The sequence below is a fragment of the Lissotriton vulgaris genome, chromosome 11 (assembly GCF_964263255.1).
Source record: "Lissotriton vulgaris chromosome 11, aLisVul1.2, whole genome shotgun sequence".
NCBI classification, from domain to species: Eukaryota; Metazoa; Chordata; class Amphibia; order Caudata; family Salamandridae; genus Lissotriton; species Lissotriton vulgaris.
The window spans coordinates 778,750,584-778,776,139 of record NC_141699.1 but is presented as its reverse complement, the minus strand read 5'-3'; positions in this window follow the sequence as shown (position 1 = coordinate 778,776,139).

Sequence of the window (25,556 nt, the reverse complement as noted above, 5' to 3'; positions counted from 1 at the left end):
CACTTCTTGGGGTATATGCGGTCTGGACATGCCTGTGAGCTAAGCCTTCTGTCTGGTGTGGAATCTCAGAACCAGTTGAAGTAGGTCATGCTACCCTTGGGCGAGGAAGACCATCCTGAATAACACATCCCCATTTGCAGCAGTACCCTCATTCCTGTTTTGCCCATGATCTACAGAGGTTAAGGAAGCATTAGACGCTGATTTTTCTAAATGCGCTATTTCAGTTAGCCTTTGCAATATCGGGTCTAAATGAGCTGAGGTGACAAGTTCCAGTTTTTTTCCAAAAAGCTTCCCTCTCCTGAGTAGGTGATGCTACCATTGATACCACATAATCCGTAGCTGGTGCTTGAATAACCCTCTGATTATGCTCTTTGTTAACCACATCCGCGCTAGTGGAATTCTCCTCCTGTGCTCAGATTTACAAAAGCCCATGCTTCATGACGAGCTGGGCTCGGCATCAGCGTGCGAGGAGGCTACGCCATGACAAGCCCAGCTCGTCATGAGCCTGGAAGGGGTTAACAGGTTTACTCCTATGACCCAAAGTTTTAGGCAGAAGATAACTTTGTTTGTTTTGCTTATTTGGCACCTGACACTTCCTTTTCTTTGATGGCGGTGCAAAACTACTCCCATGGTTAATTTTAGCTTTTTGGCCCAGTGTAACAACATTTGGCCTAACTGAGCTATCAGATTTTTCAGTTATATTCGATGCATTGATGATTTCAGAGCCCGGGAAATGTGACACACTAATTTGTGATGAGCTAGCTTCCAAACTCGTTTGTGAAGCAGGGATAATGAGAGCAGTCCAGTTGTGAGTGTTTTGGGGCTCCAGGGACAATCTGCGCTTTGTGAATTCAATTTCATGAATTAGGGCTGATTCGGTCCTTAATAAGAACGCGTCCAATGTCCCCACTACCCTTTGCCCATTTCCAGATTTTAGCCTGTTCATTTTACCCCCCCCCCCTCAATACGTGGTCAGTACCAACAATGACGATATCAAAGTACCTTCTAGAGTCGATACTGTATGGAACCAGAGCGATGTGTAAACATTAATAACGTGGCCCAGCCCAGCCTCTTTTGGCCTCTGATGCACTGCGGGAGACCTGGCGGCAATTTAAAACCCTCCGGGCACTGCTGATGACGTTGGCGATGCACTCGCCGTGTTGCAGCATGGGGAATGCAGTCCTCTCCCTCGCTGCGGCACCAGTGGTTGCTGGCGGTATCTCTGGCTGTTTTAATTCATTTTCAGAACACATGGACCTGACTATATTCTGTCCCATGTGTGTATTATATTCCCATGTGTTCCGTACAAGAAAAAGAAAAAGGGAAAATAATAACGAAGGCTCCCAGTTTTCCATTTTTACTGATTTTTACAGATAAATACAGACAGAAAACAATGAGTTTACTGTCTGCATTTATTTTGAAAGCAGAAAAATACTGAAAATTGTGCTTCTTCTGAGAGACTGTCCATGCTGTCTTTCATGGATTCCAAGCAACAACTGAGCAGCTAGACAGAATGGGGAGTTAAAAAATTGGATTAGATTTCCTTCAATGCAGACATAGGTTAAGATATTTTTGTAGTATACCCTATTATGTACCTGTGAGTGTAGTGTTTTGTTATATGTGGCTGCTTAATTTGCTAAAACATGACAGACATCCATGTATGAGTGCACGTCAAAGAGTTAAATAACTGTGGAAAAATACGAGTTCATTTATACTTAAAACACAAAATAAACATGGATAAATGCCAATAAGATGACCCAAAAATAAATATGGATAAATACAGATAGAAATGTGAAAAAAATTAAAATACCATAAAACCTGGGAGCCCTAGTAAAAATTAAAACACAATGAATATAACATCCATTTAGAAAACATTGTAAAAATGAAAACTAAAATAGATACTGACTAAACAGTCAGAATTTCATTCATGTAGGTGTACCACTAACTCCTCATCCAAACTGAGACAACTTGCAATTCAGGTGTCCAAATAAATAATAGATCTAGATTCAAGCTTTCAATCGGTCAATTTCTAATTTCCCCTGCTGGGATTGTCAGTGATTGTGTCTACACATTTTTCAATTTACTCCAATCTTAATCATGGACATGTTGAAAATGGCTGGCTACAGGATAGTCTTCACTTAATGGTGATGGTTCTTTTATGTTCAAGTATGTGTTTCTTAAATGTACAAATAGTGCTACCTATGTAACATTTATTATATGAGCACACACATATGGCTGAGATACCCGCCACCCCCTCTCAACACAATCATCCCCAAGAATTGGGAAACCGGAAACAGTTCTTGAACTTTTGGAAGGCGGGAAGGGAGTTACCCTTCCCGGCCGTATTTATTAAAATATGAAACAAAATTAAAACATTAAAATAACAGTTTCATATTATGTACAATTTCATTTCCACATTACGATGTTTGGCTAACCTTAACAGATCTCTAATACAAAGGTTCTCCTAGCCGAACTAACATCCTACAAAACATTTGACTTGAAATTGTACATCCTAACGTTAAGGGCCAACGGCAAGGTCGTAACCGGTGTCAGATCCCTAAACCAGAAATAACCCCCTCACTTGTGAGAGGAGCGACCGCACAGAGGTGTACCTCAAGTGCATCTACCAATTTCCCTTTGTACTTGACGGGGGCCCCAATAAACTCGACGCCATTAAACGGTCGTTCGAGGACTCGTGTGAGGTGTCTAAAAGGTAGCGTAAACCCCCTCCTGCACCCCACACAACTTACCCATCTGCCGTCGCAGATGTCCTGGCCCCGGGAAATTCCCCAGGAGGGGCCGTAGCCCCTCCTATCCAGGAAGGGGCCTTGACCACCTTTCCTTTCCTTCCGGCGGCCTCTCCTTAGACAGGACCGCCTCCCCGTTGAGGGGCCAATTGGCCACCTCCCCCGAGCGCTCCCATCCGTAATGGGTGACGCCCCCTCATAGGGATCTTCGAATTACTGCTCACCGATCATGACCTTACCGCCCGACCAAAATAAATACGACAGTTCTACCTAAGTTACTAAGATTACAAAGCAAACATCACTTATTACCAAGCGTAAATACTGATCAATCCTTGTTCCAAATTACTTTATTTGCAAAACATACTGAAAATAACCAATCTTTATTGCATCTTAAGAAATTTCACGACAATCATCACAACCTGTAAGAAAACAGAGAAAACAAAAAGATACTATGTCAACTGTATTCACGACGAATCGCTGTCCTCAGGGGCTGGTGGGTGGGTCAAAATTGGCTCTTCGTTCCGTCTCGAGCTCACGTGCAGCGGGGAGGTGCAGCTTCAGAGCACAGGAACAAGAGGATGCTTTCTTGGCTTCCGCTCCTTTTATCCGTCTTCAGGGCGGGCGTAAACCCGCCCTCGCCTGCCTCCGAGGGCGTGGCCGGCCGCGTCGGTGTCTAGGCCAGCCCACTCTAGGGCGGGAAAAAGGCGCGCCCCGGCTACGCCGCTTCGGGCATACCAGCCGAGACTCGCCTCCCGCCCAAGATGGCTTCCCGGGGGGATCGTGGTACTCCACCATACGTTCGGGGGGACCGAATGGTCGCCCCTTTCCATATGGCTGAGATACCCGCCACCCCCTCTCAACACAATCATCCCCAAGAATTGGGAAACCGGAAACAGTTCTTGAACTTTTGGAAGGCGGGAAGGGAGTTACCCTTCCCGGCCGTATTTATTAAAATATGAAACAAAATTAAAACATTAAAATAACAGTTTCATATTATGTACAATTTCATTTCCACATTACGATGTTTGGCTAACCTTAACAGATCTCTAATACAAAGGTTCTCCTAGCCGAACTAACATCCTACAAAACATTTGACTTGAAATTGTACATCCTAACGTTAAGGGCCAACGGCAAGGTCGTAACCGGTGTCAGATCCCTAAACCAGAAATAACCCCCTCACTTGTGAGAGGAGCGACCGCACAGAGGCGTACCTCAAGTGCATCTACCAATTTCCCTTTGTACTTGACGGGGGCCCCAATAAACTCGACACCATTTAACGGTCGTTCGAGGACTCGTGTGAGGTGTCTAAAAGGTAGCGTAAACCCCCTCCCGCACCCCACACAACTTACCCATCTGCCGTCCCAGATGTCCTGGCCCCGGGAAATTCCCCAGGAGGGGCCGTAGCCCCTCCTATCCAGGAAGGGGCCTTGACCACCTTTCCTTTCCTTCCGGCGGCCTCTCCTTAGACAGGACCGCCTCCCCGTTGAGGGGCCAATTGGCCACTCCCCCGAGCGCTCCCATCCGTAATGGGTGACGCCCCCTCATAGGGATCTTCGAATTACTGCTCACCGATCATGACCTTACCGCCACAGGCCGGATAGTTGACCGGCTATCCGGACCCCCCACAAAACACTCCTACCTAAAGGTCATGCTGTAAACTCCTTAACCATGCTATGAAGTCTCCTATGAGTAACTCGTTCCCCACCCGGGACAAATGAACACCGTCCCCCAAATACATACTGTCCCCTTTGATACAACCATGCGAAACAGAATGCAGTGTATTTGAACGAAACAATCTACTCACTTTGTTATTTATCTTCCTTACTGAATGATTTAATGCAGTAACCGAAATAGCCCCCCGCCACACTTTCCGTGGGATCATATGGGACCATGCAATTGTGCACCCTGGAACTCTCCTTGCCAACCAACTTACTGTGGAAAGCATTGCCTCAAGAAGAAGTCGTCTACCAGTGGCCACCAGATCGTTACCCCCAAGATGGACTATGATTATAGACGGCGGTGACCTTGTCCGCTCTAACAAACCCTCAAAAAAAGAATTGAAACTGGTCAATACAGAGCCCGCCCTTTCCGTACAAGGACACCCTGTACCCGTATTCCCCAGCCACGTGAATCATATCACCTGCTTTGAATACGTCCGCGGCACGCCTCACATATGAGTGGCCCACGACCCACACCTCCTTATTCGCAGACGGTGATTTCTGACCGCTGATCCCCAGGAGTCGGGTCGACTGTACAGTCCGCCCGCTTCGTAAGCTTGCGTAACTGAAAATCAAACAGAAACAAGAAGCGTGAGTATATCATTACAGCTTCACAACATGTGCAACCGCACATACCTTTTATAACAGTTCGAGGACCAACGCCCCACACGTTTTACTTGTTCCACACTCAGACCCCTGGCTGTAGCCTCAGTAGCAGCCCCTATCCGAAAGGAATGGGTCCCGAACTCGCCGGGGTTCAAGCCCGCGGCCGAAATCGACATCGCAAGCACCCTCTGGAACTGAAACCTCGTCAGTGGGGTGGCGTCAGCGTGTCTCAAGAAGGTCCCCCCCCATGCTGCAACCCTCTGCGCCAAATATTCCTCTATGCATACCACAGGGCACATGGAAGACCCGGGGATCCTCTGAATGATTACACAGTCCCCGATTGCACCTTGATCGGATTTGGACCTAACAAATGAGACCGTCATCGTCTCCCCCCTGACCTGAATGTGCTCCCGGCACAATCCCCCCATCGTATCCCTCTTGTTCTTCGCCACTAGTTCGCTTACCCGCATAGCCCCATGGAATGCTAGCGCAAATGCGGCTCGGAATAACACAGTTTCATACTGGGATGAACATGTTGCAGGGAGTACGGAGGATAACAGGGCCAACCTATCCAGACCTATCGGGTGCCTCTCATCCACTCTGCGACCCTCAAGGCGTTGCCACCCACGTAGCGCTTTCTGCACAACGAAAGACGCTGTCGGGTCCTGGATCCCATGAGCCTTTGCCATAAAGGAAATGGCGGCCCGATGCCTCTGGGCCGTAGCTACTGATTTGCCTGCCTGATGTAAAGAGAGCAGAAATTGTACTACAAACTCTTCCTGACCCCAAAACTCTCCCCTAGCAGTACCCAAAAAGGCCCAATAGGAACGGAACGCCCCTTCATATGCCTTCCTCGTCCTGGGTGCTAAACTCTCTCCCACGAGGTTTTGTAGTTCGGGGCACCGAGAGACCAGAGAGCTTCGGGAAAGGGTGCCGCCACCGGGTCCGCTGTGGGCAGAAAACCCCAGAAGGCCTGCATATGGAAACGAGAAAGCGCATCAGCCGCTTGGTTCATCACCCCCGGCACATGTCTTGCCCTAAACAGTACATTCAGTTGCATGCATAACAACACAATCTCCTTGAGCAGTCTCAGAATCAATCTGCATCGTGCTGCCTGACTATTGATACACTCAACCACGGTCATGTTATCAGACCAGAACACCACAGAGTGATCACGGAAACCCCCGGGCCACGTTTTCAGGGCCACCAAAATAGGAAAAAGTTCGAGAAAAGCAATGTTACTCGTCAACCCGTACTCATGCCACCATGACGGCCATTTTTGAGCCGACCATTGTGTACCAAATATGGCACCAAAACCTATACTCCCCGCCGAATCTGTCCAAAGGCCCAGCTCCTCGGAGGACACCGCTGGTTTGTTCCAGATAATTCGACCATTGAAATCCGCCAGAAATGCCAACCAAATGCGCATGTCCTGGCGAACCTCTGCCGAGAGTCTCGTGCGGTGATGTCCTTCCTTCAGGCCGACCATGGCTTGTGCAATCGAGCGGGAAAAGGGGCGCGCCATTGGTATCACTCTTAGGGCAAAATTCAACTGACCCACCACCCGTTGCAATTGATGCAGGTTTACTTTTGTTGCACGAATACATGTCTCAAGGGATAACCTGAATTTCAACACCTTCTCCTTGGGTAATCGAAAACAACCTTCTACCGAGTCGAGCTCGATCCCCAGAAACTCGATCAAGGTCGAGGGCCCCCAGTCTTACCTGGCGCCAATGGCACACCAAATCGATTCATTAAGAGACAAAATTCCTGTAAAGCCTGTCCACACTCAGGATCCCCGGCTGCCCCCAAAAACAGAAAGTCATCGAGATAGTGCATAACATGTTGAAAACCTGTCTTCCTTGTGAATACCCACTGCAGAAAACAACTGAACTTCTCGAAATAGGCACATGAAATCGAGCACCCCATTGGCATACATCTATCCATGTAATAGCGACCCTGAAACATGAAACCAAGAAGACGCTGATCGTCTGGGTGTACCGGGAGCAACCGGAACGCTGACTCGATGTCTGATTTCGCCATCAGCGCCCCGGGCCCCAGGCGATTCAACATGGCTACGGCCTCATCGAAAGATGCACACCGCACTGAACACACTTCCGGGTCTATCGCGTCATTCACGGAAAGACCACGTGGGGCTGACAAGTTATGTATCAGCCGAAACTCACCCGGGTCCTTCTTGGGGACCACCCCTAGAGGGGAACAAACAAAGTTAACAACCGGTGGCAAATCGAATGGACCGGCAACACGACCTCGAGTCACCTCCTTCCCAATCTTTACCTGTACCACCGCCGCGTGCTGCAAGACCGACAGTTGATTCTTACAGTTTGCTACACCCTGAAAATCCCCCACTGGGATGCGGAAACCATATGAGAACCCGTTTCGCAACACCCCAGCGGAAGCATGATCCGGGTATTCGTTGAGCCAAGGAATCATTGCCATGGTATAAATCGGGGTAGGTAAAGGCGCCCCTCGGACTATATCAGACCTGTTTGGCGCCTCCCTTACCACCGTTATCACCCGTTTTGGCTCTGCACAAGGACTCAGGATGGGATGGCTGCCCACACCCCCCACACTCATGTCTGAATTTGCATGACCCCTGGGGCCTCGTACATTTCCCTCTGTTAAAATTCCAACAGATCCCCCTTTTCCCTGTGTTGCCACTCGGTTTCGAGTGGTACTCATTACCTGCACCCGTCCAAAAGGGCGTCCCAGAGTTTTGGCGGGAAGATTCTCCTCCGTTACTCCCTACCAATGGTACCTTCAACATTCCTGTACTCTCCATTTTTTGCCATGACACGGAGTCGTAACAATCCCAAGTCAACAATGGGTTGTGTTCCTTAGCTTTTCTAAAAAGATTGTCATAGCAGAACCACTGATTGCCCCCATATGCCACAAAATACTCCATAATACGTGACTGATAAATGGGTAACTCGGTCAGCAACTCGGGCCTGCGCTCACCCATGATGGAGGTAAATATGCCCCACGCTCTGCCCCAAGTACCAATGTTCTCGTCAACCTTAAAGGCGGCCATTTTTGCGCGCCAAACACTCGGATGCATGAGCTCCTTTTGGCTCTTCACATGCTCTATCTCGTAATGGTCGGTAAGCAATGAAAACATGTTTACATACTTATCCGCCCAAATCAATTCCTTAATTTCTAGTGGGACATGCTGGGCAATCTTCTCCCTTCGAGAAGGTACAGACCCCTCCCCCGCAATCGGCAATGGCCGCTTACCTGAAGTAGACCCCGTGCTTGTCGCCGAACTTGGGCCTGCTGTACTTCCAGCCGCCGGAACCTGTGGGGGAACAGAAGATGTTGCCTTCGCAGCCTCCCTAGATTCCCGCAGTTGCCTCATTACTGCCCGGGCGTCGTCAGCCGTGGCGCCCTCGCTGTCTTTTCCCAACCACGCTGCCAATTGTGCCGCTAACTCGGGGGGCATATCCTCCCTGTTCACGGGGGTGACCACCACAGGAATTGCATTCCCCTCTTTCGGCACCGGGATTGGCTCCTCACGTGGGGTATCGGGAACCGGGGTGTCTCCCCCAAGTGCTCCCCTTCTGGGCCTCTTGCTTTTTCCACCGGGGACTGCCCCCTGCAAAGGCCGTTTCGGTCCTCCCGCCCCGTCCTTAGCCTCCACCTTTTTCTTCAGATCGGCTATCTCCTTCATGAGCATGCGGAGCATCTGCTCGGTACCGACCCGCTTTCCGACTTTCTTGGGCATTCTCAGACGGGATATCTGTAAGACAAAAGAAAGTTTACAACGCTCAAAATTGGCTCTTCGTTCCGTCTCGAGCTCACGTGCAGCGGGGAGGTGCAGCTTCAGAGCACAGGAACAAGAGGATGCTTTCTTGGCTTCCGCTCCTTTTATCCGTCTTCAGGGCGGGCGTAAACCCGCCCTCGCCTGCCTCCGAGGGCGTGACCGGCCGCGTCGGTGTCTAGGCCAGCCCACTCTAGGGCGGGAAAAAGGCGCGCCCCGGCTACGCCGCTTCGGGCATACCAGCCGAGACTCGCCTCCCGCCCAAGATGGCTTCCCGGGGGGATCGTGGTACTCCACCATACGTTCGGGGGGACCGAATGGTCGCCCCTTTCCACATATGGAATACACACGCACACATATGGAGTACTGCAATTGATCCTGCACTGACTTCAATCTATGCTACATTTGCAGGCTTTACAATGGCAACATGTTGGAAACCTGAGAGATATGTAAGCGTACCAGAAGCTTCTATGGTTAAATAAACAACTCCTCACTAGATCATCTACAAGTGAGAGTGATGCCTTTAAAGTCACAGGTGGACTATACTGGAAATGCTTCCAACCAATTTGTCCTCTGCCTGTAAGAGAGTCCAGTGACAATTCAATATTTTCCATTTTTCATTAGCCAGTGTTCTATATGTAGCAGTTTATCTCACCTGCTTGCCCTCTGTGTTTCTATTTTTAGGACATAGTAATTCTTTCCTTGCGTAGCCGGGGACAATGAAATTACCTATGATTGTAGCTCAAGTTTGATGATTCAGGATATCCTGAAAAAGAAAGATGTTAATGACTAAGCTAAATTCCAGCATTTCAGGCAGCGTACTAGTATGTTATAGACATAATATAGAACACATACTCAGGTGATATTTACAGGCAGAGATACCTTATGTGTTAACAGGCAGCAATATGGGTTATGATTGTTGTGTTTTTATCATATTTTTTGAATTGTATGTTGTCTTTTATGAATTTTATTTTGAAATAAAGACAAAATGAACTGAGGCAGCGATACCTTGTGTGTGATCAATCGAGGTGTATAAAGATGTTACAACAATGAGAATTATATAGTACACTCTCTGCCAATGGATACCCTGTTATGAGTCAGCCAATTAGAGGAGGCAGCAGTCTGTACCTCGTCAAAGAGTGGGATGGGATCAGTGAGAATGCTGACCCTACACCACTCTGTGGCGAGCAGGGCTGAAAGACACTCAACCTGGGCACTTCAGGGCTTAATACTGTAGCACCTTCTCCGAAGTTATCAGTGACACTCTCCCTCATCAAGAGGGGAGGACTCCCATGCGCTTCACCAGGCAGAGTAAGTCACAGTCACACGGCTGTGACATCTTCGGTCCAGCAAGTTTACCTCAGACAGCCAGGCGCCTTTGCATTTAGTGCCTGTACAGCACCTGGGTGCCTGACTTGAATATGGAAACTGTTTGTCAGGCTGACCTTCGCCCAGCCAGAGAGACACTCTTCATGTTTGGAAAAAGGTGATGGGCCCCTTTGCTCTTAATGACGGGCCACAACTTCTTGTGAGTCTTTAGGATTTTTATCTTCTCCACATCTCCACTGGTTCTCTTCTTCTTTACTGTTTCTGTATTCAAAAGCATTTTAGCTACAGTTTACAACACACTATTTAGCCCTGTTTCCCTTCTGCCATAAATGTTAAGTAATTTCCCAATTTAGCTAAGACTTTCTTCTTGGAAAGGCATCAGCAGTGTCCAACTCATGCATTTAATTAATTCATCTCTCTGGGCAAATGTAGGATGTTTAATTTACTTTTCCATTTTATCTTGATAGCAGAATGGCACTTGTCTTCATAATTTTAATGGGTTTAATATCATTGTTGCCTCCATTATTTTAAGATTAACTTAACTCTCTCGTATTGATCACAGGCAGAGACCCAAGATTATATCCTCTCCTGGTACAACCCACACATTTTTTTTTTGTTTGATTATTGCTCTTGGCACATATTTATTGAACAGGTACATTTTATACTGATCAAATACATGGATCTGCACTTGGCACAATATGGGTAACTCTTTAATTCTTCTCTAATCCGTTTCTGTCAGGTTCTAGGATTCAGGTTAACTGATTCCAGATAGCTATTGCTATTGTCATTTAACTTTCTCGTCTGAAATGAAAAATTTGGCCCAGAAATGGTCATCTTGATTGAGGGTAGATCATTAAACCAGTGGCCATTTGCATTTGTTGGCATATATGTCAACTGTGAACTGTAGAATAAAACATATACCCCATATGTATTATATGTGGATGGACTCACTGATTTTCACACTGGTCAATGACTCATTGTCTTAGCCATTACTTTTGGGAAAAAAACATACATATATTTTCATATATGGACTAGAGCTACTTGCATTATAGGATCACATTAAAACCTTTCTTTCATGGAGCTTGTGGTTATGCTTTCTTCTTTTTAACTGCGCAAGACATTCCAACACATTGATCTATATTCCTGATCAGATAATGAAATATTTTACATTTATCATTTTGATTATGTTTTTTAACGGTCATCACATGCACTGAAATACTCTTCTTATACATAACTGGAAAGAGTTTATTGCTCATAAAGTTCACAAATAAATTTTGGCTTTGAAAAGTGATCTCTTAACATACATCTCTTGCATTCCTATTCCAATAGATATAATAAAGGTTGGCACTTCTCCAACCAATCAAACCTGTAAACAGGGAAATGTCTATTTTATGTTAAGCAGAATTCGCAGTGCTGCAGATTGCATTCTCAGTGTTGTGAACCTAGCCCTTCAGTTTTGTGCTTTTTAATTTAAAATCGCCTAGATGTAGTGTAGGAAAGTTACAATTCTATTTAGAGCACAGAGTAATGGTTGTGTTTTAAACCTTCCTTTTGCTCCTTAATACAGCCATGAAACCAACACACTACAGTACCCATAAAAATAGGGGTTGGAAAATTACAGATCACATGGTGTTAAACAAGCAATTATGAACCCAATAGGTCACAAAACGTCCTCATATTCTCCTTTACACTTACTCATATGGCCAAACAGGGGAAGTCCCCCCTCTTTCATTTCTGCATGAGATGAAGCTATTTGGAGAAATCTGTTGCTCCTACTGATGTGTACCAGACACATATGAATTTGAGTTAGCTTTCGCAGTATCCATTTGGAAGGAAGATGCTGCTCTAATATTAGCGTGCAAATGCTAAAGGACCCGTGTGGGTACAACACATGATACTCTACTAGAAGACAGCTCTTTTGAACCAATTGAAATGTATTGGCTGTAATTGAGGAGAAGGGATTCAACGCGCTATAAGGCCAACTCAGACACAGCATCATTACCTTAAAATTTGATAGATCGGTATGAACTATTTCAAAGGCTGCTAATAGATCAAGGAGCATAAAGGCACATCTTTTATAGCCAAAAAGAGGTAAATCCATTATTTATATATCTATTTACACGTGTTTCTACAGACTTGGAAATGCGACAGAAAAGCTGGTACACGTGTACATTTGAAAAATGTGATTTTGCAAAGAGTAAATGTAACTGTTCTCATAAATATGCTTCTGTATCACTTTTAGTGTGTGAAAGAATGCAAACACACTTAAGATATCTATACTACTATTATAAAGAGAGAACACGCACCTTTGAGCCAGGTAAACTCTGGAACCACAGCACTAATCCACACACCCGATACATTGTAGAAATTGTCAGGGTGTGCAGATGGACATAGGCTATAAAAAATAAAAATAAAACGTACATTTAAAAATATAACTTTTAAAAAAAAGTAGTGCCCTGGACATAGCGCCGGCCGCGACGCTGCTCTGGCTGCGATGTGCGTGATGAGGACGTGCGTGATGACGAGGTGGAGAGACATGGAGCTGCGGAGAAGTGAGGAGCGCGGGCGCGTCATGGCAAAGAGGAGCAGATCGCGGGAAGGAGCAGCAGCTCAGGTAAAGTAAATGGTCATTATGGTCATTGAAATCGAGTCGAGGCGGGAGGCGGGCGGCGGGAGGCGGGAGGCGGATGTGCACAGAGGGACAGGTGGGAGGAGTGGGGGCAGGAGGGAGTCGGTGCGGGAGGGGGTCGGGGCGGGAGCGGGTGTACTGCCCCCAGCCCCTTTCTGCCCCAGGCAACGCTGGGGCGGGCTGCTAGTTAGAATTTAAAAATATTCATTTCTCAATGACCATAAATGGCTGGTGGAACCAGAATGATTACCTAATATAGCAGTAGACTAGATTAGTACAGGCCTCACTAGGCCACAATGTCAGACATCCAAATTCAAAGTTCTAAGTAGCATTGTTCTCAAGGACATTGCCAGGGAAACCTAGAGGAAAGCTTTGTGCACCTAAACACACCGGCAGTGTCTGACCTTTATTTCCAGCTAAGAGGATTTGAAGATTTATTAGCTGCTGACACACACTGATCAGTGTCCAGAAGCGGATCTTCGGGTTGTAAATTGATTCTCACTAAAAGACGCATGTGTGAGATGAAAGGAAGGCTTTTCTTTATTTTCAATTGCATTTATTTGCTGAACATTTTTATAGGTCTACTCAGAAGTTTAATGTACAGTGAAGTTAATCAGCCTAGCTCCCTGTTATACCCCTAAAAAAGGACTGGATGTTGTATTTTCGTGTTCAGTTTTCTGCAGAGAACATTTAGAACTGAGAGAGAACTGCATTTGATTTTCTACTGTTTTCATGAATGACAAGGCTTTGTACACAGGTGGACTCCAAAATGGAATTTGAAATAATTTGTACTCTTTTTAAAGCAAGAAAAAAAGGTATAATCATATACCCAGTTGAAGACTACAAGAAATGTTATTTAAATCAGACCTGAACATAAGAGACTGATAATTGCAACTAGTGCGGAGAGATAGAAAGAGCACGAGAAATGCACGCTTCCAATTGATCCACTTTTATGTACTCCATAGGGCCTACCTTACCCCGAGCAAGATAGGGAAATATTTTGGAGTTGAGGAGGCAGCATGCCCCAGATGCAATAGGATAGGAGCGGATCTAGTTCACATGCTGAGGGATTGCCCTCACCTGCAGGATTATTGGAGGGAGATAGGCGACACATTAAATGAAGTAGCAGACAGGGACTTACAGTACGATAAGGCCGTCAGTATACTACATTGGTTCCCACACACGCCTAAGAATAAGATATCAAGCAAATTCATTGACATGGGCCTACTCTTAGCCAAGAGGGAGGTGACTAAGGGGTGGAAGTCGAAAACAGGGCCAACACACCGGAGATGGCTGAACGAATTTCTGAAATGTGCGGCAAATGAGAGCACGATCAGGTACCAACTGGCCCGCCGCAGATCAGATGAGAGGGCCCAGGAAGCGGCGATGGAGTGGGAGATCTTAGTGCAGGCACTGCGAGATAGTTCAGTAGAGGAAGAAGAGGAGGAACCTGACGACACAACTGGGACAGCCATGGCACCGGTACCCTCGCCAGTCACACACCCCGTAAACAGTAAGGCTCTCCTGTCAACCACCACACAGACATATTTCTCAGTGCTAGGCGTAGGTGGAGACACTTGGGGAGGAGGGCGGAGGGAGGGACTGCCAGATCACAGTTAATGGAAAACGGATGCGAATTTCTAGAGAGATTGAGGGGAGCGGGGAGAAAACTTTAAAAGCAGACAGCGGATTTCCTCACACGACGACCACAACTGTCGGAAAATGTAAGGATGTACCATGTGGTTGAGTGTCGCCACCCCCGGCCTTCAGGATGTGGGCTGAAAGGCTGTGTATACTCCACGGATGCAAGACTAAGAGGGCGAGGAATCCGCAATAACAGAACTCATCCTGATTGATGTACTGTACATTTGGTTCTCCAATAAAAACGGTTTAACAAAAAAAAAATAAGAGACTGATAATTGCACATAACATTATGGTTTATTTAGTCATTATATGTAGCAGAATAAAATAATTATTAGGCCTGACTTACAAAGATTGATTTCAAGTATGTTTGACTTACTTTTGCATCACTCCTGGCTTACGCCTGAATTTCAGAAGTAAACCAGGAGCGCTCTGGCTTACTTTAGGCTTACTTTTGAAATTCAGGAGTAGGCCATGAGTTCATCGAAACAAACTATTTGTGAACCCGGCCTACTGTATTTTTAAAAGCAACAGGTGTTGTTTGAAAATGTGTAATCATTGAGCTAGGTAAATTGGGACTAAGAGTATCTGCATTTATATTTTCAATTTAATGTTATGTTTTAAAACTTACGTTTGATTATGAATTTATTGTTCAACATATTTCAAATTGACAATAACTAATACTGTTATTGGTATATGCTCTTACGTTTTTTCCAAAGATAATGTCATAAAATAAGGCATTGAATAAGAACATTGCCTATGTAGATAACAACTCTTCCTGATTCACAAAGCACTTACAAAATGGAAGACTGGAGGCACTATAAAGTGTATTGATTTTTTGATTTCGTGACAATATTTGTCTATGTAGATACGTAAATTGTATAATTTCTGAATAATAAGTTGAACTTATCATCGGAAAACTAAGATTGTCGGTGCTTTAAATTGGAGGTACTGTCCAGTACTGAGTACCTGCACTTTTTTAATTTGAAAGGAAGAGTCCTTGCACTTCTCCAAACTGCTGCAATACATTTAATGGGAGCGTACCAGCACTTCTCAGACCAAGCAGATGCTCCAAATAGTGAGTTACTGCTCTTCTGTATTTCCATTTAAAACACTAAAGATAGGGAGTTTTTGTGAGAAGGTGGCTTGGTATATGCTATCCACTAATTAAAGTGGGCACCCTGTACCAATCCACACGACCCTTATGATGTATGAGGTCAAAGAAAACCTTATTGAAAGCTAGTGGTAGATATGGAGAGCAGCCTTCAGGCTTAATCTTGATGAAATGTAAAGCAGCTTGTTTTACCAGACGATCACCTCCTGAATGACAAAATGAAGGAGAACCACAAAGTAGTTATATAAAAATATGTATTTATTAATATTACACTCTCTACTATCCTCTACATGAGGATGGAACATAAAGCACACAACAATACTAGATCAATAGAACAGTTGTAAGTAGCACAACACACAGCGGGCTACAGGGGGAGACCGAACCATATACTAAAATAGGGGTATAATAATCATGACTTGACTAGACACAGTGCCTAGTGCACGAAGAATCCCTGGGACCCCAAGGAACCAGCCAAGGTGATGACACAGGAGACCCACGGAGGACGGGTGCAGTGAGGAAAGACGACTGCGTGCTCCGTACAACTCTATGGAAAAGTCACAGTTGCAAAATTAAAGTTTAAGGACCCTTCTAGGAGGACTTCAAGCAAACCCTTCGGAATTTAAGAGTTTAAAGAGCCACCCACCTATGAAAACCGTAGTATCAGTGTTACCTATCCCAGGGAAGCCAGGTGCATAGGTCTGAAGTGGCCTCAAAAACTCTTGTAGTTCTCAATGGAAGTAAGTGAAGAAACACTGCTGAAGTGAAGGTGAAATAGGTCCGGTGGAATCCGAGCCTGGATTCTGGATGAGAGGAACCTGAAAGCAGAGGCTAAAGAGTCTGTGTCACTTCAGAGTAACCAGGGGCTCAGTAGACGAATGTCCACCGATGTCCACCGATGTAGGGTGCTTCATGTGCTAGACTCTGCAGCCAAGAGGTCCCAGAGGTGTCAAGGATAACCAGGAGCCAGACGTGAGCTGTCCCACAGAGGATGTCGAGTACTGAGGGGTCGGCATCAGGCGGGAGCACAAACAAGCCTTGGCAACAACAACCCATGCTGGAAGGACAAACAGGTTACGGTGTGAACCAGCAAGGTCCAGGGGACTCACCAATCAATGGGGAGTCAGGGCACGTTGGGGCAACCTGGAAAGCCCAAGAACAATAAAGATGACCATCAGGGGGACCCACAGGCCGAAGGACCAGGAGTCACCAGGGGACCTAGAGCAAGATTGCAAAGCACCAGCCCACGGAGCACACAGAAGGCCAGAGTCCTTTGGTGCAAATAATGCTCAGGGTCAGGACTATACGGAGTCCAATGCACAAGCTCAGAAATTGCCAACAAGCATATGCACTTGCAAATGGATGTGGTGAACAGGGGTTCCGGTTACACAGCCAGCACGAGGGACACTGGCCTCAAACTCGGTGAGAGGGCAGATCAACCTCAGGGACCTTCAAGAACCCACCTTCTGTGTTGCTGAAATTGTCGGAGTCCACGGAAGCTCAAGGAGTAGCTACCGGTCAGTTGCACTTTAGGTGCCTGCGAAGCAGGGGAGTGATTCCTTCACTCCAAGGGAGTTTCTTCTGTTGTCTTAAGTGTTCCGCAGGTCATGCACGGAGTCTGTATGGAATCACTGCACCAACTCAGCTTTGGACGGAAAGGGGTACAAAGTCAGCCTGTCGAGGTCCATCGAAGGTCAAGGTGTCCAGAGCGTCGAAGGTTGGTTGCTTCTTGTAAAATCGTGTCCACGTAAAATCTAATGTCCTGCAGCCAGGTAACCCATTTTATACCCATGGGAGAGGGTCGGACAGATTCAGGGGAGCCTTCTAGGGGAGGGGCAGGACTGAGGGGTGGCTACACCCATGTCCTTTGTCCAGTTTTGCTCCAGAGCAGGAACCAATGGCTCCCAGAACTGGTTTGAGCTGGACTATGCACAGGGACACCAAATGTGCCCCCAGTGTAGACTTTCAGGCACTCTCAGAGAGCACCCACCCAACCCCAATACACTAAACCCTGTCTGGGAGGTGGTCACACCTCCCTGTGGCAAGAAGCCTATTGTGCTGCCTTCCTCTGCTTCAGCATGGCTCAGCAGCAGGAGGACAGAAATGTGTCTCTGGCTGGCAGCATCCATTTTGTGCTGTCTGGGTCGAGAAGGCTGGCACCGAGTAGACCGGTGACCCCACGAAGCTCGCTTCTGAAAGGTGGAATCAAATCTCCCACACCAGTTACTTGTGGGCCTCACTCTCACTGCTAACTCAGGACTTCCCCCAACTTCAGCAGTTGAAAACACCTCTAAGCAGGGTTTCTGTAATATTTCGTACAAAGTTGCCTTCCCCTCTGTCATATGTGTTGCAGACTATAATTTGTATCACACTTAGTGATTAATAAGGCCATACTGTTTTCAGTGGCATTCATAGTCAAATCATAGAACGGAGCTTCTAAAAAGCAGCTGGTTCTCAAAAGGGTTTCTTGGCACTATAGAACAACATCAAAGCAGAAGTGCCGGTCAGACCTTTTATTCCACCGGGCATGTCACCAGTGGGCTTGAGAACTTGGAGGCCGGTTTTGAAATCAGAGGGATGTTCCTTGTTCCCCTGTAGCTTTTTGCTCAGCTCCTGGACAGTTACTTGCAGCAGGCACATAAAGGCTTGAAAATAAAAGGGGATGGTCGCGAGAAAGCTATCAGAGGAAGGAGAGCAAGAGGGGAAAAGCAGAGAGAGAATGTATGGAAAGAGAGTGATAGCGCAAAGAGATGAAAGGAGAGGGACTACTTTTGGTTCCCCAGTCTGGCCCGGGGTAGATGAAGGCAACATGTATATGGAGTAAGCCTGTGCTGAAGGTGTGAATGGCCTTGATAGCAGATGGCACAATGGCATATTAAGAGACTCTAAAGAAAGCACGCTTGGCACCAGGAAGCCAGTGGAAGATTTCCAGATGCACTGAGATGCAAGATCGAGCAAAGTCTGAGAACGAGTTGTGCTGCAGCATTCAAACTAATCTACACTCTACAGATCAAAGTGCAAGGAGTTTTTAGAATCTGTAAAGAAGGAGCATTTTGAAAAATGTTGGTAGACAAAGAAGGGTCTTTTATTTTTCCACTGCAATGCTTTGCAATCCTAAAGGGATGAATTTTGTAGAACCTATATGCTCACAGATATCTTATTTAAAATGTATAGTGTTGTGCTCAAATAGGAGTTATATCCTCTCAAAAATGAACGTCTCTTTGGACATTGCATTGTTGCAGTACTATGGAAGACATAATCAACAAATCGTAGGTGGGGCCCTTTCCTAGACATGTGCTTCACTGCAGCAATTTACATTTCAGGGCCACAGGATGCCTTATTCTAATAATACGATGGTCCATGGTTCCTGAGAATTATCTATGAACCGTATATACCTGCTAGATCTGAAGATCTTCTGGTGGATCCCCACAGAGACCAGGAAGACCGTCACCCAGGCCCTCGTCACCAGCCGACTGGACTACGGCAACGCACTCTACGCCGGAACCACCGCCAAGATCCAGAAGAGACTCCAGCGCATCCAGAACGCCTCAGCCAGACTCATCCTCGACATCCCACGACACAGCCACATCTCCGGACATCTAAGAGACCTGCACTGGCTCCCGGTCAACAAGAGAATCACCTTCCGCCTCCTTACCCACGCACACAAAGCTCTCCACGACCAAGGCCCGAGCTACCTCAACAACCGAATCAACTTCTACGCTCCCAAACGCCACCTCCGATCCGCCAGCCACGCCCTCGCCGCCGTCCCACGCATCCGCAGAGCCACTGCAGGAGGAAGGTCCTTCTCCTACCTGGCCGCCAAGACCTGGAACTCCCTCCCGGCCGACCTGCGCCTGACCCAAGACCACCTCTCCTTCAGGAAGAAGCTCAAGGCCTGGCTGTTCGAGCAGTAGCGGCACCCCCCGCCCCCCCCCCCCAAGCGCCTCGAGACCCTACGGGTAGGTAGTGCGCTCTATAAATTTCTTTGATTGATTGATTGATTGATATCCTTGTTGTGGTCTTCACTTTTTTGCGTTCACCTCTCCTGTTTTCAGAAATCAGTTTTGGTTGGCATTAGGACTCTGTGCACTTTAACACTGCTAACCAGTGCTAAAGTGCTTGAGAACTCTCTCTAAAACATGGTAAAATGGCTTACACCTGATAGCCACATTTGATTTACTTATACGACCTAGCTGTATGATACTACCTTTACCCAGGGCATGTTAATTGAATGCTACTAGTGGGTCCACAGCGCTCCTTGTGCCACCCAGTACAGTATTTCTTTAAAATATGTTTCAGACATACCATTACAGCCTGTAGTGCAGTTTTCTGCAAATTCAACTTGACAAAATAAACCTTTGCAAAAACAAGGAGATTATGGACAGATCACTGAAACTTTTCAGAAACTTACCCCCAGTCATAGATCTGGGTTGAACCTATAAACAGTCTTTAGCTAACTTCGCAACCCCAGTTCAGACCTAGAAATATGCAAATCAGTCTAGACCCTGTGCCTCATGGGAACAGTCCAGCCTGAACTGCCAAGCCAAGTCTTCTCTGGACGGAAACAAGCATCCTGGACCGGTTTCGGGATAACAGCCCTCATCATCTAGGCTAGCTTGAATCCAGTAGCAAAGTGAGCAAGGGACCTACATCTGGTCATACCCTGCCAACTTAGGGCAAATAAAGCAAACACAAGGAGATGATGGACGGAGTACTGAAACTTTTCAGACATTCACCTCTGGTCACATATCTGGGTTGAACCCATCATCGTTCTTTAGCTCACTTCGCCACCCCAGTTCAGACCCAGCGAAATACGCAAATCAGTCTTGTGCCTCATGGGAACAGTTCAGCTAAAAAACAATGATGGATTCCTTCCAGATCTGTGACTGGGGGTGAGTGTGAAAAGATTCAGCGCTCCTTGTGTTTGCAAAAAAAACCTATTGCCAGGCTTAAACCCACCCCTAAGGTAGGCCTTAAACAGCCCACATGGTAGGGTGCATTGTTTTACATATCCTAGTATTGAAAAACGACCAAATCTGTTTTTCACTACTGTAGGGCCTTCTTCACCCATAGAAAAACATTGGGTTATCGTGTTACATTTACTAACTTTTGACTGGGAACAGGTAGGAATATCATCTTTAAACTCAAATGAACTCTAATCTAAGATCCTTTTTAGTGGTAAAGACAGACTTTGAGTCAAAATTATGAAAATACCACTTTTAGAAAGTTGCCATTTTCTTGTCCCAACCATTTCGTGCCTCCTGTCAGTATCCTGGGTCACATGACAGTTATTAGCGTGGCTGTTGGGCCTTGTGTATTTATCATGGACAGTGAGATAAAAGGGATAAGGTGTGGGCAGAATGGACCATCTTGACAGGATGGTTAAGGGTCGAGTTGTATCCTGCCTCAATTGCACTTCAAAGGGGCTGGGCTCAATCATACACTAAGAAACCTAATACTAGTCTTTTGTCACACCAAAATTTTACACCATTCATGAACTCCTCAGCCAGAGAATTCAGCTTCTCCCACTTGGAGCTTTTTCCCGCCATTGTGAACGGCTTTACCAAGACTTTGTCCAGTGACTCTTCCTTGGCCACAACCTTCCGCAGAACTGGAACTTCTCCTGGACTTTTCTTCAGATTTTTTTTGTAAGTCTGCAGGTAATCTAAACTGTACTCCATTGTGATCGGCCTTAACTTTTGATTTTGCTCTGGTCTCGTGTGACCGGATACCCACAGTTAACGCTTTTATCTGTTAGGTACTAAGTTTCACTAAACATTTTTAACAATCATAACTCCAGACCTGCTGATAGGATTTAATTTGTTTTGGTGTAATTTTATTTAATAAACTGCATACTATTTTCTAAGTTGCTTTGGGGATTTTCTTGTGTTGGGTTTACACTTTAATACTGTTTGTGTTCTGCATAAATACTTTACACAGTGTTTCTCACTTAAGCCTGATTATTTTTGTGTCACGCTACTAGAGGATTTAGGAGTGGTTAATTTAGTGGCTTTTGTAGCTCACCCTGACAAGGGGAATGTTGACAGCAGGCAATAAGCCCTAATAAGTCCATTGGTTGACTAAAAGAAAAAGACAATGTCCGATGATTTCACATCATCACAGAATTACTTCACAAACCTGTCATAAGTTTCACTTTATCTAGACTATGTCAATTTTTTATTCACAAGAGCAATGCAAATTCTGCTTTATTTTGCCATATGCTTGTGAACATACATAAAATGTAAAATGTGTGCACCTGTTTATACTACAAGTTCTTATCTATCAAGGTGTTTGTCAATACAGAACTTAAGTCCCTGTTTTGGGACTGTGCATTATAAAATATTTAGTCATGTCTGCCTTGTAATCTTGAAAACAATAAGAAATGCACAGATTGTTTTAATAATCTGTTTAATATGTGCTATTGTCCATTATAATTGGCATTCACTATTTTAATATCAGTGATATTGTATCATGTCAAATGCATATATATATGATAAATTAAGAGTGGGTACCATATGGTATGGCTCTAGTTTCCTTCTATGGATCTCAGAAAACAGGGATGATGTCTTGTTTACCTAACGTAAAGCACCTGTATATTAGAGTGTTAAAGCTATAGAATTTTAAAACACCAGGGAGGTAAATTCGGTAGGTGCATTTACAAAGGGATGTTTTCAATTAGTTAACAAATACTTTTAGTATATGTATTCAAATAAAGTATGGTAGTGCAGTGTTAAAATGTCAGAGGTAGTTGTTAATTGCAACCATGCATATATACCACTTGCACACTAAGATGCCAATAAACCAATACAACACCTTTGCAAGATCTTTCAGCAAGCAGGTAAAGCCTAGCCTAGCCTTAGGGCCTAATTAGGGTCGCGGACGGACTTGCGTCCGTCCGCGACCCCAGAGGATGAGGGAACGTCCGCATGGGCTGCGGCGTTCCCTCATGTGCGAATAGGATGTGACCGCCACCCTGGCAGTCACATCCTGGATATTTAACATTGCGGCGGGTGCTGCTTTAAGCAGCACCCGCCGCAATGTTAAAAGTGCATGTTTAACATTTACATGCACAAAGCGGCAGGCACAGCGCGGTGCCTGCCGCTTTGTGCAAGTAAATGCTGGAGGGTACCATAGGTACCCCCCATGTGCACCCCCCACCCGCCAACACCCTGGGGGCCCGCAACGGGCCCCCAAAATCAAAAGTACACATGCTTTTCCACGGCAGAAAAACCGCCGCGGAAAAGCATGTTTACAAATGCTTCCTAATTTGGCTGGCGGTGTCTGATAGACACTGCCAGCCAAATGAGAGCTTTTCTGCCGCGGTTGTAATCTGACCGCGGCAGAAAAGCAGCGGACAGTAACCAAGACCCACCAGCCATCATAATGCGGCGGTGGGTCTTTGGTGAGTCCGCGGAGGATTTTCTGCCTCCTCTGGGCCGGAGGTGGCTTCCCCCCGGCCCGGAGGAGGCGGAAAATCCTCCATCATAATGAGGCCCTATATTCTGTGGATAAAATAAGGATAGATCACTGTACTTGATCAGGGAAAGATGCTTGTTGGAACAAAAGCTGGTGATCCAATGACAACTATCTCTAAGCATGGTCTATTGTATTGTTAGTTGGGCTATATTAAAAAGAAAGCACCTTATTACATTGCTCTGGATATATTGAACTCCACAAGAGCTCACCAAATCATGGAACAAATCGGGTGGACTTCTGTAAGAAATGATGTGCCCCCAAAGTAGATAATAAACACCTATTTGTATGCTGAATACCATTAAAATCCTTCTGGTGGGGAAGTAAGTGGAGTGTTTTTTTTCATTCTTCCACAAACTTTCACAGTAAGCCTGACGCTTATCATTTTTTGGTATTGATGCATGCACATTGGACGACCTATAGTTGGATGAACAGAAGAGGACACTGCTATTTTATTTGATGTTGTTTGCAAAACATGAAATATGTAAAAGATGGATATCTAAATCCCACATTTATTACCTGCCTAGATAAGAGGGAAAATGTCCACTCATAAGTTGGATTAACAATGTTCCTTGTATAAAAAGACAGGTTTATGACAATCTTTTTCAACTTGGATTGAAGGGAGTGACCTGATATTTTGAAAATGGAATAGTCTTATGATTATGTCTGAGCAGATGCTGGAATATAAAGGTATAATAGCCTAAACAATATCTGAACAACATATTTCGGATGCATGTTATAAGTTCGTCTGGTGCAGATTGATATATATCAATATACTTACATCTGAAGGAAGGACTAAGAAAAACAATGAAGGAGAGAAGTACTCTAGTACCAATCCTTTTATTCATCTGGCCTTCAGGCGAAGGCGTGTGTGCCACATCTGTACAAAGTGAAGCCTAACCAGTACACAATGAATTGCTGTTTCACCCCAAGGTTGGCACCAGGTCTAGTATGTGAAGCCCTTTTGTGCTTTTGTGGGTAGTATGGAACTGTAAAGCCCTCAGGAGGATAAGAGCTGTGTGATTCCAAGAGTGCAAGATCCTGATGGATGGATCTACATGGAGTATGACCCGCGTCTACACATTATCACTCACAAGATTGCACATTGATCTAAGCACTCAATGTTGAAATCTGTGTGACCTGCATGTCACAGGTTTTATTTCCAGCCAAACCAACTCAGTCAGTCATTATGTGGTTTCTAAATGGAGCAGCATTAAATTGGACAATAGTAGCATTAGTTACTCATAGCTAAGGCTCCCAGTTTTCGATTTTTACTCATTTTTACAGCGAAATACCACAGACAGCAGAGTCATCTATCTGTATATATTTTTAAAAGAAGAAACATACAGAAATACAGAAAAAGGTGCTTTTTGTGAGTGACTCCCCATGCTCTCCTGCATGAATTGAAGGCCAAAAGTTGAGATGATAGACACCATGGGGAGTTATAAAACAGGATGATATTACCTTAAACACTAGCATGAGTTAAAACCTATTTCTATATAATGCTAATTTTTACATGCAGGCATGGTGTTTTGATATATTTGGGCGCTTAATGTGTTCAAATGCGACAGGCGTCAAAGTGTGAGTGCATGATTATCCGTTAAACAAATGCGAAAATCTACCATTTTATGAACCCATTTATTCTCAAACAACAAAACAAATTGATAAATACCAATCATATAGCCAAAAACAAAATATGGATAAATACCGATGGAAAGGTTAATAAAAAGAAATACCATATAACCGGGAGCCCAACTTATAGCAATTGAAATATAATATTAAGTGCTACATAATAAAACAAATTATAATTAGAGCCGCAAGATTGATCAGCAAGCTCACTATTACTGAACTCTAGGACGTCTTGAACTAAACGAGGATTTAAGTCATGTTGGTCATCTGAAGCACTATGCCTTATGGTGAGCCAGCAATGACCACTGATACCACCCTGCCTTTGTGAATGTTAATAACTGCCTGTTTTTAGCCCATGATGCCTTCCTTTTTCATCCTACATCTTTGAAATATGTGGTGTCAACTGTTGCTCAATGCCATGACTCTCAAATAGTTGAACATCAGTCTTAGATGTAAATTTCCTGAGATATTCCAGTTCAGATACGGTAGGATCCTGTCTTGGAAAATGTGTTCTCTTGAATGGCAGTGGGAAACAGAGGTACCAGGATATTTCCCAGGTCACATCACTTCTGTACTGCTAGAAATATTTCACCATGTCCAACTTGTTGAACTACAGACCCCCTACATTTAGCTCCCCTCAGCCACCTACTTTAGATGTCAGCTTCATTCACAGCTCAGTAGTAACCATGTCGAAACATTTTTTCGGATGGCAATATGGAACTATAACTAATCTCTGCATGAACTGTATCTGATTCCTACCGATTACTGACCACAGGATTCGCTGTGATCCCGTTTTATTAAATTGTGGCATTTTCTCACCTTTTATGACCTGTTGATCATAGTTACTATTTTGAATGTAAGTTTGGGATTTTTGAAGATGTCTTTCAGATTCTCA